We start from the raw sequence: 12,160 nt of genomic DNA, 5'->3' as shown, positions 1-12,160 counted from the left end.
CCCTTGAAGGGAAACACATGTTCGAGGAACAAACAACATTCCAGTATCTGACTGAAGGCTACTTAACTTCTGCAGGATGATGTCACACTTAGGCTACTGAACATATTCCTGTACATACTATTTCTTCTACATTTCTATAATTTAGGCCTATTCATGGAAGCAGACCCATCATTTATGCAACTAGAGAATAACAAGAATAGGTTTGAAGTCCAAATACATTCTAGATAACAATTTCTAAGAGTAATCAAAATTAATATCCCAACATGTTTTTTAAATAAAATTTAAAAGCCAGTTTTACAATTTCTTCATAAAAAATACACAAAAATAGCCAAGAAAACTTTGAGAAAAAAGAGACAAGAGTGTAACAGGCTACCAGGCATCTAAAGAAAATACAAGGCTATAATAATTTAAAATGTAATACTAGATCAGAGAAACAGGTAACTGAGAAAGAGAAAGAACCTAGAAACACTTCTGTGATTATATGCTAACATTTCAAATCAGTAGATAGGGGATAACCCAGCTACTCAAAAATAGCATAAGAACAATATTCATTTTGTTGCCCTGGCAGGTTTGGCTCAGTGCATTGAGCATTGGCCTGTGAAATGAAAGGTCACCACTTCAGTTCCCAGTCAGGGCATACACCTGGGTTGCGGGCTGGGTCCCCCCATTGGGGGTGTGCAAGAGGCGACTGATTCGTGTGCCTCTCACATATCCACACATCAATGTTTCTCTCTCTCCCTTTCTCCCTTACTTCCCTTCTCTCTAAAAACAAACAAACAAACAAACAAATTCTTTAAAAAAACAGGAACAATATTTTGAAAAAATTAGTAACAGGTCCCAGACACATATCATACATGTATTGGAATAATCCTAGTTGCAGTAGCAAATACCCTAAATCTCAGTCACTTAATCTAGTACTTACTGATTTCTTGCTCACGTAAATTTCAATAGGCGGTTGTATAGGGTTGGGGGATCTTCTCCACACCACCATGCAGGGACTCTGGCTGATAGAAACTTCACCATCTTCAAAATCTATCTTGCAAGTTTGCCCAGGATGTCAACATGTAGCTGAAAACAAGAGAAGAAATATGCAATAGTGCTGGGAAAGTTTTGCGGGGCAGATGAAAATCATATAATTACTTTTACCCATATTCCACTGGCCAGCATTTATCTAACCTCAAGGAGGCTGGGAAATGTAATTAAGCCAGGAACCCTAGGAAAAAAAGGAATAGTTTCAGTGAACACTTACAGCTTTTAATACAGCATGCCCTCCTGGTTACTAAGTATCCTAACACACCAAGAGCACATTCCCTCTGTCCCCAAGTGAGATGACCTAAAATTCTATCCAGTTCTTGCAACCAGCTCAAAGATGCTCTGAAAGATGCATGGTTCTTTCTCTCAGGTCTGAACATGGCTCCTTAAGGGTTGGTGACACTGCACTAATACAAGTTACAGAAATCTCTCCACTGCCACGTGGTCCTACATGCTCTATTGATGCAAGGGCAGGCAATGCAAGGGCAATTTTTATTTGTAATAAAAATTGCCATCTGGGGTAAAGGAAACTTGGAGACAGAGAAGGCACTGGTTGATCTGGCAGGCATTTGGGGGTCGCTCTGATCTGGCAGTGAGAGGAAACATCTCCTTAATTTGAGCTTTGCTCTGTGGAAGGAACTGCTGATTAAATGTTCTCTAGAGCTCTGGACCTACCCTTATGCAGGTTCTCTTTTGTTTCCTCTCACATGACAGGGACTGTGCCCTCCTTGGGATCCTTTACAGTTTTTGTAATTCATACTTTTCCTGAGCAAGTCTGGGAGTCCCAAAACACTTTTAATGACAGAGCATCTGGAGGTGCTGAATTGCAGGCTTGCAATTTCACTGCCATTACAAATAAGCAGAGTTTTGTTTTTGAGGGAGAAGTATCTATTCAGTTACATATGCTAGTATCATTTCCCACATTTCCTACACTTAATTCTCAAGCCTGACTGATTTCTTCCCTCCTTTGCCCCATGCCTTACAGCTATCACGTTGAGGGGGAAATGCCACACCTTCACTCAGGTCTGGGCTGGAGCCAGAAGTCTAATGAACCTTTGAGCAGAATCACCTATCTTTGAGGACTACATGCTATTCCATCCTTTTACTTTTTTTTCTTGCTAGCAACTTAACAAATTATTGCCACATTCCATGTCTCTTTCTTCTATCACCTTGATAAATGTAGGTAGTAACAATCAACACTAACTACCAGCATTCCATTTCCCAACCTCCTTTCCTAGAGCGATGGGGTCCCTGGACATGTGACCCACATTCCAATTACAAATGGCCATTTAAAAATCGTTTTGTCACTGCATGACACAAATCTTCAGTTTTCCATTCCCGGATATTAACTTTCATCTTGACTGTCTGCCGGACCAATGCCATGTTTTGGATTTTTGTTATAGTGGCCTCCTTTTCTAGTACAAGTTTCTCCATCAGAGTAGTGATATCTGTACTATCAAAAAAACAAAGAAAAAAAACAAAAACAAAAACAAAAAACCCTCTCAATTCTCCGTGGTTTAACACAGTATTTTCTTTTATGATAACTTAAATCTAACTGGTGTAAGTGGAGGAAACATTGATGACTGTGATTCTTTGTCACTTAGGTTCCCAGCCTGAAGGTTGTTTCTTCATGTTAACAATGGGGTCTTCAAAAGTCTCCCTGGGAATTGACATCAGCTGAGGGATAAAAGAAGCATGAAAGATAGATTTGATTGGCGTGACCTGTATGAAAGTGGTTATTTAACTTTCACCTATATTCCATTTAAGCAATTTTTAAAAATTACTGAATTTATTGGGGTGACATTGGTTGATGAAATTATGTAGGTTTCAGGTGTACAATTTTACAACACATCACCCGCATATTGTGTTCACTAGTCCAAGTCAAGTCTCCCTCCATCACCATTTATCCCCCCATCACCTTCTTCTACCTCCCCCTACCTCTCTTCCCTCCCACTTAAGCAATTCTTCAGTCACATGACTCCAACCGAACTTTAAGAGGGGCTGATGGATGCACATCACTTTCGTATTGATTGATTAAGCAGTTTGCCAGTCTCTGTCAGGACACACATGGGTAAATCCCTGTACAAGATAAAAGTAAACATAAACCTTTAAAAAAGTACTAGTTGAATATATAGAATTATTTAGGGATGTCAAAAACTTTTCAGGGTATGGGAGCTCTATGGACCTACATTGGGCACTCAAGAGAAAGACAGTGGACAGCACAGAGATAGACCTTTCCTTGGTGGGACAGGCCTGAAAGAGGAGAGACCCCTGCTGCTGCAGGAAAGACAAATGCCCACCAGGATCCTCCTTCCCTACTGAGAAAAAAGCTGTAAGCTACTGTACTGTCATTAAACACTGCCAATCAGGGCACAGGTAAAAACTCACTGTGACAAAGGTAAAAGGAAAAACACTCCACCCCTGGAAAGGGTCAGGAAACTATTCTGTACCCGGACTGTTAGAGAGATGTCCTAACTTGGGAAGGGGCAAGAAACACTCCCAAGTAAGAATCACTAACACACTTCCAGCCAAGATGGAGGTGTAGGTAGATACACTTTGCCTCCTCACACAACAAAAAGAAGGACAACAAATTTAAAAGCAAAAAACAACCAGAACTGCCAGAAAATCAAACTGTATGGAAGTCTGACAACCAAGGAGTTAAAGAACAAACATTCATCCAGATCAGTAGGATGGGTGGAGTCGGGCAGCTGGGCAGAAAGGACTTGAGGCAAGGTGGTGGCTGGCAGATTGGATGGCAGCTGGTGGACTGGGTAGTCCCACATTCGCATGCAGATAAACTGGAACACTGGATAGCGAGACAGACCATGCAACCCAGGGTTCCAGCACAGGGAAATAAAGACTCAAAACCTGACTGAAAAAACCTGTGGGGGTTGAGGTAGCAGGAGAAACTCCCAGCTTCACAGGAGAGTTCACTGGAGAGACCCAAAGGTCCTAGAATGTACACAAACCCACCCACCCAGGAATCAGCACCAGAAGGGCCCAATTTGCTTGTGGGTAGTGGGGGAAATGACTGAAAGCCAGCTGAGAGCTGAGCAAGAGGACCTGTTCCCTCTCTGACCCCTCCCCCACATACAGCGCCAAAATGCAGCAAAGTGGGTTGCCCCACCCTGGTGAATACCTAAGGCTCCATACCTTACCATGTAACAGGCACCGAGAACAAAACAAAACAAAACAAACACAAAACTGACACAAATGAAAGAACAGATCAAAGCTCCAGAAAAAATACAACTAAGCAATGAAGAGATAGCCAACCTATCAAATGCACAGTTCAAAACACTGGTAATCTAGATGTTCAGAAATGGTTGCGTATGGTTGCCAAATAGAGGAAAAGGTGAAGGCTATGAAAAGTAAAGTAAAGGAAAATGTACAGGGGACCAACAGTGACAAGAACGAAAGTGGGACTCAAATCAAAGGCCTGGAGAAGAAGGAAGAAATAAACATTCAAGCAGAACAGAATGAAGAAACTAGAATTCAAAAAAATGAGGAGAGTCCAGGAACCTCCAGGACAACCTTAAATGTTCCAACATCCAACATAGGGGTCCTACAAGGAGAAGAGGAAGACCATGAAACTGAAAATTTATTTGAACAAATAATGAAGGAGAACTTCCCCAATCTGGTGAAGGAAATAGACTTCCAAGAAATCCAAAAGCTCAGAGTCCCAAAAAAGTTGGACCCAAGGAAGGACACACCAAGGCACATCATAATTACATTACCCAAGACTGAAGAGAAGGAGAGAATCTTAAAAGCAGCAAGAGAAAAGCAGACAGTTAACTCAAAGGAGTTCCCTGAAGACTGTCAGCTGATTTCTCAAAAGAAAACTTGCAGGTAAGAAGGGGCTGGAAAGATATATTCCAAGTCATGAAGGGTAAGGACCTACATCCAAGATTACTCTATCCAGCAAAGCTTTCATTTAGAATGCAAGGGCAGACAAAGTGCTTCTCAGATAAGGTCAAATTAAAGGACTTCATCATCACCAAGCCCTTATTATATGAAATGTTAGAGGGACTTATCTAAGAAAGAGATAAAAAATATAAACAGTGAAATGACAACTAACTCTCTACTATCAACCACCGAACTTAAAAAAAAAAATAAAACCAAATACTAAGCAAACAACTAGAACAGGAACAGAATCAGAGAAATTCAGATTACATGGAGAGTTATCAGTGGGAAGGGGGAGGGGGGAATGGGGAAAAAGTACAGGGAGTAAGTAGCATTAATGGTAGGTACTAAATAGACAGGGAGAGATTAAGGATGGTATAGAAAATGTAAAAGCCAAAGAACTTATATGTACAACCCATGAGCATGAACTAAGGGTGGGAGGATGCAGGTGGAAGGGGGGGGGTGCAGGGCAGAGGGGAATAAAGGGGGGAAAATGGGACAACTATTAATAGCATAATCAATACAATGTTTTTTAAAAAAGAATTACTAAAGATACAAAGAGTTCATCTGCCACAAGGAAGTGGGGTAGAATCACTGAGAAAGCCATAATTCTAAGATCCAGTCATGACCTAAGTATGAAAACCAAGGAAAATATTTTAAATACCAAGGCTCAAAGAATTCTTTCCAGGAGTTCTGTTTTGAGAAAACTAGAAGCTGAACTTCATACAAACAAAAGATGACTGGGAAAAGGTTAGCAATTTAGCTTTAATGTAAGTTAATTGTAAAAATAAGGTTAAAATTAAGGTCAGAGCAAGAACAGCAGAATAATGTTCTGTAATAATGATCTATGTTGTGTGCTGTACGTTCCAATGAAATAAAAACAATGCAACCAAAAATGAGAGGGGGATGGAGATGGAATGAGAAAAGCAGAATAAACTTACTAACCATGATTTAGACAAGTAAAAAATTAAGAAATGTTATTAAAAATGGACAGTACAAATTGTGAATAAAATAAATAAGGAACTAAGGGCACTAAGGAAGTGTAAGCACAAAGAAAACCACGAGAACAGAAACATTAATCTCTGTAAATACCAAATTTAAGAATTAAAAAAACCCCACAGCAAACACATCATGAAGAGAAATAGTAAGTACAATAATTACAGCATAAATGTGACAACTGAAAGCAAACATATCACCAACTGTGGAAGAGTTTTAATTTGCTTATTAAAAGGGAAGATTTTCAACTTGGTTCATAAAGACCTAACTCTAATCAAGAGACACGCCGAAAAAAGGCTAAAGATAAAAGGATGGTCAAAGGTATTCCAGGGAAATAGAAACACTGAGAAAGCAGGGGCTGCAACAATGACATCAAATACAGTTAAAAGCAAACAATAGTAGGGAAAGATTTCCTAACTATGATTCCAAATCCATATGCAAAAATGAAATAGAAGAAAGTGGAAAGAGAAACTGATACATCTGACACATACAGTGAGAGGCAGACAAACACGATAGAAAAGTAAACATAACATCAAAAGATAACTGACATATTTGGAAAAATATTTGCAATACATATAACACATAAAGGGCTAGTATGCATAATATAAAATTAAATCCTAAAAATTAAGAGGAAAAAGGCAAGAACAAAAAATAACTCCTTACCAAAGGAAAAGTGGGCAAGACATAGAAAATTCATGAAAACTAATTTAAAAATAGCTCTTAAAAATTAAAAAGTATTCAATTGTACCTCTTTAAGAAAAAGACACAGTAAAACTATACTGAGGTAAGGTAATTTCTCCCTTATCCATCTGGCAAAAATAACAATGTAAAACACCAAAACCTCTGTTGGAGACGTTGTAGGGAAACATGCCTCTCATCACACTGCTGGTGGAAATAAAAATTGGTACGTCAATTTTTAAACAGAACTGTTTATGCATTTACCTTCTGCTATAACATTCCTACCTCTAGGAACATACCCAGAATATGAAAATGCATCCGCTTTTCATATTTTATTTGCAACGTTGTAACTGCAAAATATGAAAAATAACCTATATATCCATACTCGATGAGTGGTTGAATAAACTGTTGGTTTACTCAAATGGGGTGCTATAAAGCTTTTTTGTTTGTTTTGCTTTAAATGAAGAATTCAATGGACAGTGATTTCCAGGATATTTTTAATTAAAAATTCAGTTCACAACAGTATCTAGGCCATGCTACTTCTTGTACAAAAAAGAGGAAGTAACAAAATATGCATACATTCATTTATCTGTGCAAATCAAAACACAACCAGAATAGATGCACCAGTGGCTAATGAGATTGATTACCTACAGAGAATGGATAGGAATGAGGTTGAAAGCAGGGAGCTGCCACTTCTCTGAGTCCAGTGGTTTGTGTGGCTTTGAGTTATAGAAGAATGCTAATGCTTCACATACATAAAGAACAAGTATAAATTGAATTAGTAAGACAGAGGGATAAATCCTTAAAAGAAAACACATCAGAAAAATACGACCTAAACTGCATTGCAAATGACATATTACATAGAAGAAAGAAGAAAGCACTAACTCAGGTAACTTTTTCATTAGTATTTTAAAAAGTGAGATACACCTCACATACCATAATATTCACATTTTAAAATGCACAATTCAGTGGGTTTTTGTAGCGGAAACTCTTCATGCAACTCCAGAGCACATTTGCCAATCCAGAAAGAAATGCCATACCCATTCGCATTTGCTCACTACGCCTCCCTCACCCAGCCCCTAGCAATCACTGCCTACCTTGGTCTCTATGCTATTACTTATTCTGAACATTTCATGTAGGTGGAACCATATTCTGTTTTTGGCTTCTTTAACATGATGTTTTCAAAGTTAATATATGTCATTGTGTATACCAATACTATCTTTTTTATGAATGAATAATACTCCGTTGTATGTACAGTTGACCCTTGAACAACATGGGGGTTAGAGGTGCCAACCCCCTGCACAAATACCTGTGTATAACTTTTGACTCCCCAAAATCTTAGTTGTCTCTCAGTACCCACAGGAGATTCGCTCCAGGACCTCTGCTTCCCTGTGGATACCAAAATTCAGATACCCAAGTCCCCTATATAAATGGCATAGATCAACATATACAGTTGGCTCTTTGCATAGACTCCTAACCAAAGATCACCATGCACAGTCCATTATTAAAAATAACTGCATATTGAACGGACTTACGCAGTTCAAACCTGTGTTCAAGAGGCAACTATATTTACTATGTATTTTGTTGACGCAGTCATCAGTTGGGTATTTGGGTTGTTTCCTCTTTTTTTTTTTAGCTATTAGGAATGTTATGATGAACATTCATGTTCAAGTTTTTGTTTGAATATATTTTCAATTCTCTTAAGGCATACAGCTGAGTGGAAATGTGGGGTCACACGAGACTCCCATTATGCATATGTTGGTACATTTGATGGTATCCCACAAGTCTTTGTGCATCTGTTTTGATTTTTTTTCCTGTTCCTCAGACTGAATAATCTTAGCTGACCTATATTTGGGTTCACCATATCTTTCTTTTGCATGCTATTGAGCTCTTCTGTTGAATCTTGTTTCAGTTATTGTATTTTTCAGCTCATAAGTTTTTTTGTTACTTATCATTTCTACCTCATTATTGATATTCTTTATTTGGTGACACATTGTTCTCAGGCTTTTAGTTCTTTAGACATGATTCCCTTTGGTTCTTTGAACATATTTAAAGTAGCTTAATGTCCCTCCTGAATAAATCCAAAGTCTGGGCTTCCTCGGCAGATTCCACTGATTGCTTTTTCCTTCGCATATGGGCCATACTTTGTTTTTGCATGTCTTACAATGTTTTCTTGAAAACTGGGCACTTTAAATACAATATTGAGACCCCAGAAATCAGATATTCCCCTCTCCCCATGTCTGGTTGTTACTGGTTTTTGTTTAGTGACTTTTTTGAATTACTTTTGTGAAGTCAGTATTCTTTGTTGTGTATGACCACTAAAGCCTTTGCTTCATTTGCTTAGTAGTACACTAATAACTGGACAGAGTGTTCCTTAAATGCCTGGAATCAATACTTTCCTGATTTTCTTCATAGGGCCCTGTGTGTATGTTGGGGTACACCTTTAACACTTAGCTAGAAAGTTGACAATTCCACCTTAACTTTCATTTCTTGTATAAACTATCTCCTGTGTCCTTTTGACATGTAAGTTTGTTCTCTATCAGTGAGAAATATATTAACATATTGTGCAGGCCAACCAGAGGTGAGAGTTTAGGGTATCCTCAGTTTTTTCTTGAACATGCATGTGCTCTTTCATACATGTGACTTCCCTAGTTCCAGGAGATGGGTCAGGACTTACCAGATTTCCTAAGGACACTGACTTCTTTGAATTTCCTTTTAAGCTTTTTGATGAACTTCTTGTTCGCCCCAACTGCTACTCACTGCCTCAGGCAGCTGTGATGTTAAACAAAGCACTGCTTTCAAAAAAGTGATCTCAGAAGGGCTTTATGCACAGGGAAAGCTCTTATTAGTCAAGACACATTTTCAGGCAAGGTCTTCCAGGGAACTCCCAAAGTTATCCCAAAGTGGTGAAATAATGACAATTCTAAGAGAATGTATCTTTGAAGGTCCGACCCTGTTCTGCCACCCCCAGTGACTGTCAGCTGCTAGTCCTCAAGGCGACCATGGATATGGGAACTGGAGGATGAGAACAGGACAAGTTAAAATGTCACGAAGACCACTGTTCTTATCAAGATTGAGCCAATTTTGCTTGAAAAATATTCCTTTTGGTTAATTCCTTAGCTCTGGAAAAGTTGATTCTGACAATATGGGCAGTTTTCTCATTGCTTTTAATGGCAAGAAGAATTTCTGGGTGTCCTTAGTCTACCATTTTCACTGAAATCATCCCAGATAACTTTCAAACTTAAGTTTTAAGACCATATGCCCTCAGGCTAAAGAAAAAAGAACTTTAAACATATATTAAATTTTGGTTAGTAGACTTCTGTTTGCAGAAGCATCATTAGCAATTCTAAAACCAACTTCTTTGTATTCTAGGGTTGAGAAAATAAGTAAATATACTGTGGATAATAAATGTCAAAAGGACACAGGAGATAGCCTGAGAAGGCTCCCACTGGTTAAGGACAAGTTGAGTGTTAAACAATGGACTTCTATTTCTGATCACTATGTAGTACCAGAAACGTTGCCCTTCTACATTAAACAACTAGAAAACTGAATAAATATGTAAAACAAAGATTTTCAGACAATGAACAAAAAGTTGTACAGGATATTAATAACCAAAAGAAAACAAATGAGTTGAGAGCTTAAGTTCAGTACCTGAAGTTTCCAAACTGTAGTGCTAGGGAAAGGAACCCCCAAATAACTCAGTGGCCTTATTGAAAAGACGTCTAGATAGGCTAATGTGATGACATTCTGTATGAAAAAATATAGACAAAGAAGATGCACAGAAAGAAAGTGCTCTCTAGAGCTATAGAAGGGCCCCCTCAAGTTGATGGTGTAAGACTGCTCTGTGTAATGTGTATGAAGAATCTACCAAGGCCAGGGGGGAAAATCACTAGGCAGGGGTTAGTGGAACCGTCCCAAAACTTACACAGTCCCAGGAATAGCTGTGTCTCACCAGACACAACAGAAAGATTTCCTCATAAACAAAGCATTAGTTAGCTCTTCAATAGTGGGGCCAAAGGAACCCTAGATCAAGGTTTCCCAACCTTAGCGTTGTTGACATGCTGAGCTTAATAATTCTTTGTTGTATATATTGTAGAATGTTTAGCAGTATCCCTGGCCTGTATCCACTAGATAGTCCCTTTCCCCAGTTGTTACACCCAAAGTATCTCCAGATGTTGCCAAATGTCCTCTCGGGATAAAAATTGATCCAAGTTGAGTACTACAGACAAGATCAGTAAAACAACTATTAATGTTCCAGATGTTCAAGGAAATAGAGAAAAACATAAACATGTAAGAAGACAAGTAACAATGTATTATAGGGTTACATGTAGAAATAAAACACATGTGAAAAACAAATAGTACAAGGACTGGGAGGAAGCAAATTGAAGTGTGCATACTAAGGTACTTAGACCATATGTAAAGTGGTGTACTACTGCTTGAGGTCAGACAGTGATAAAGATGTCTATTGTGAACCTTATAAGCCAATAATAGACACAATAAAACAGTAAAAATACACAATAAAAATATAAAATAGAAAGATGAGGTATCCATGAGGTCATACTGAAATAATTTAAAAATTGAATAAGGGGAGAAAAGGAAATCTCCTCCTTAAAATAAAAAACCTGTTAATTGTAGAACCAAGAATTTTTTTTTAAATCACCTACTACAGCAGTAATTGTTTCTATGAATGAATGTTAGAATTAGTCCATTTAAGTTTTAGAATAGTATATAGTCTCAAAGTATCTCCCTACAAGATAACTGTTAATTACAAAGAGAAAAACTTTCCAGCAGAGTAACTGTGCAGTAGAGAAACCTCACAGACAGACACCACCTGAAACAAGGAAAATTAACATCACCAGTGCTAGGCCACACCAACATCATCACCTGACTCCTCCTAACATGCACTGGGATAAACACAACAGCCCTTCTGTGATATTCCCGCCTAAAGTGCCTAACTTGAACTTAACAAAGGGAACATTAGGCAAACCCAAATAAAGAGAAAATGCAAAATAAACTCCTCTGTGCATTTGAAAAATGTGTCATGAGATTCTAAGAAAGAAACTATTCCCAGCTAATCAGACATAACAACTGAATATATGCTAGGGTGCTGGCTTTTCTGTTGTTGTAAAAAGACACTGGACAATTGGAAAAATCTGAGTACTTGATAGCTGGATTGTGGTAATACATGGGAATAGAGAATGACTCTTTCTAATGAGAGAATACAAAGGAGAAGGAAAAATAAAATGAAGGGAGAAAAGAGTGAGAACAAGAAAGCAGATGGAGGGGGAGAAAGAAAAGGAAGAAGACAGAAAGAGGATACATAGACAAGGATGAGGAAGAGGAAAGGAGGAAGGGAGCAGAGGGAGGATGAAAGCCAAGGAAAAAGAAAATGCAGTAAAAGTGAATTTCTAGTGCAGGATATAGTGAAGAACTTGGCCTTGTCCAAAGAGAACTGTTTTTGCCTTCAGCTTCCTGAAAGCAATATATGTCATACCTGCTACGACTATCTTTGGGGTAGGGGCTGGCTACACTAAAAAAGACAAACCATGTGATT

Source organism: Phyllostomus hastatus, unplaced genomic scaffold (assembly GCF_019186645.2).
Source record: "Phyllostomus hastatus isolate PE091 unplaced genomic scaffold, TTU_PhHast_1.1 phas_contig_254, whole genome shotgun sequence".
Lineage (NCBI taxonomy): Eukaryota > Metazoa > Chordata > Mammalia > Chiroptera > Phyllostomidae > Phyllostomus > Phyllostomus hastatus.
The sequence above is the reverse complement of the archived record's forward strand: the minus strand, read 5'-3'. Positions refer to the sequence as shown.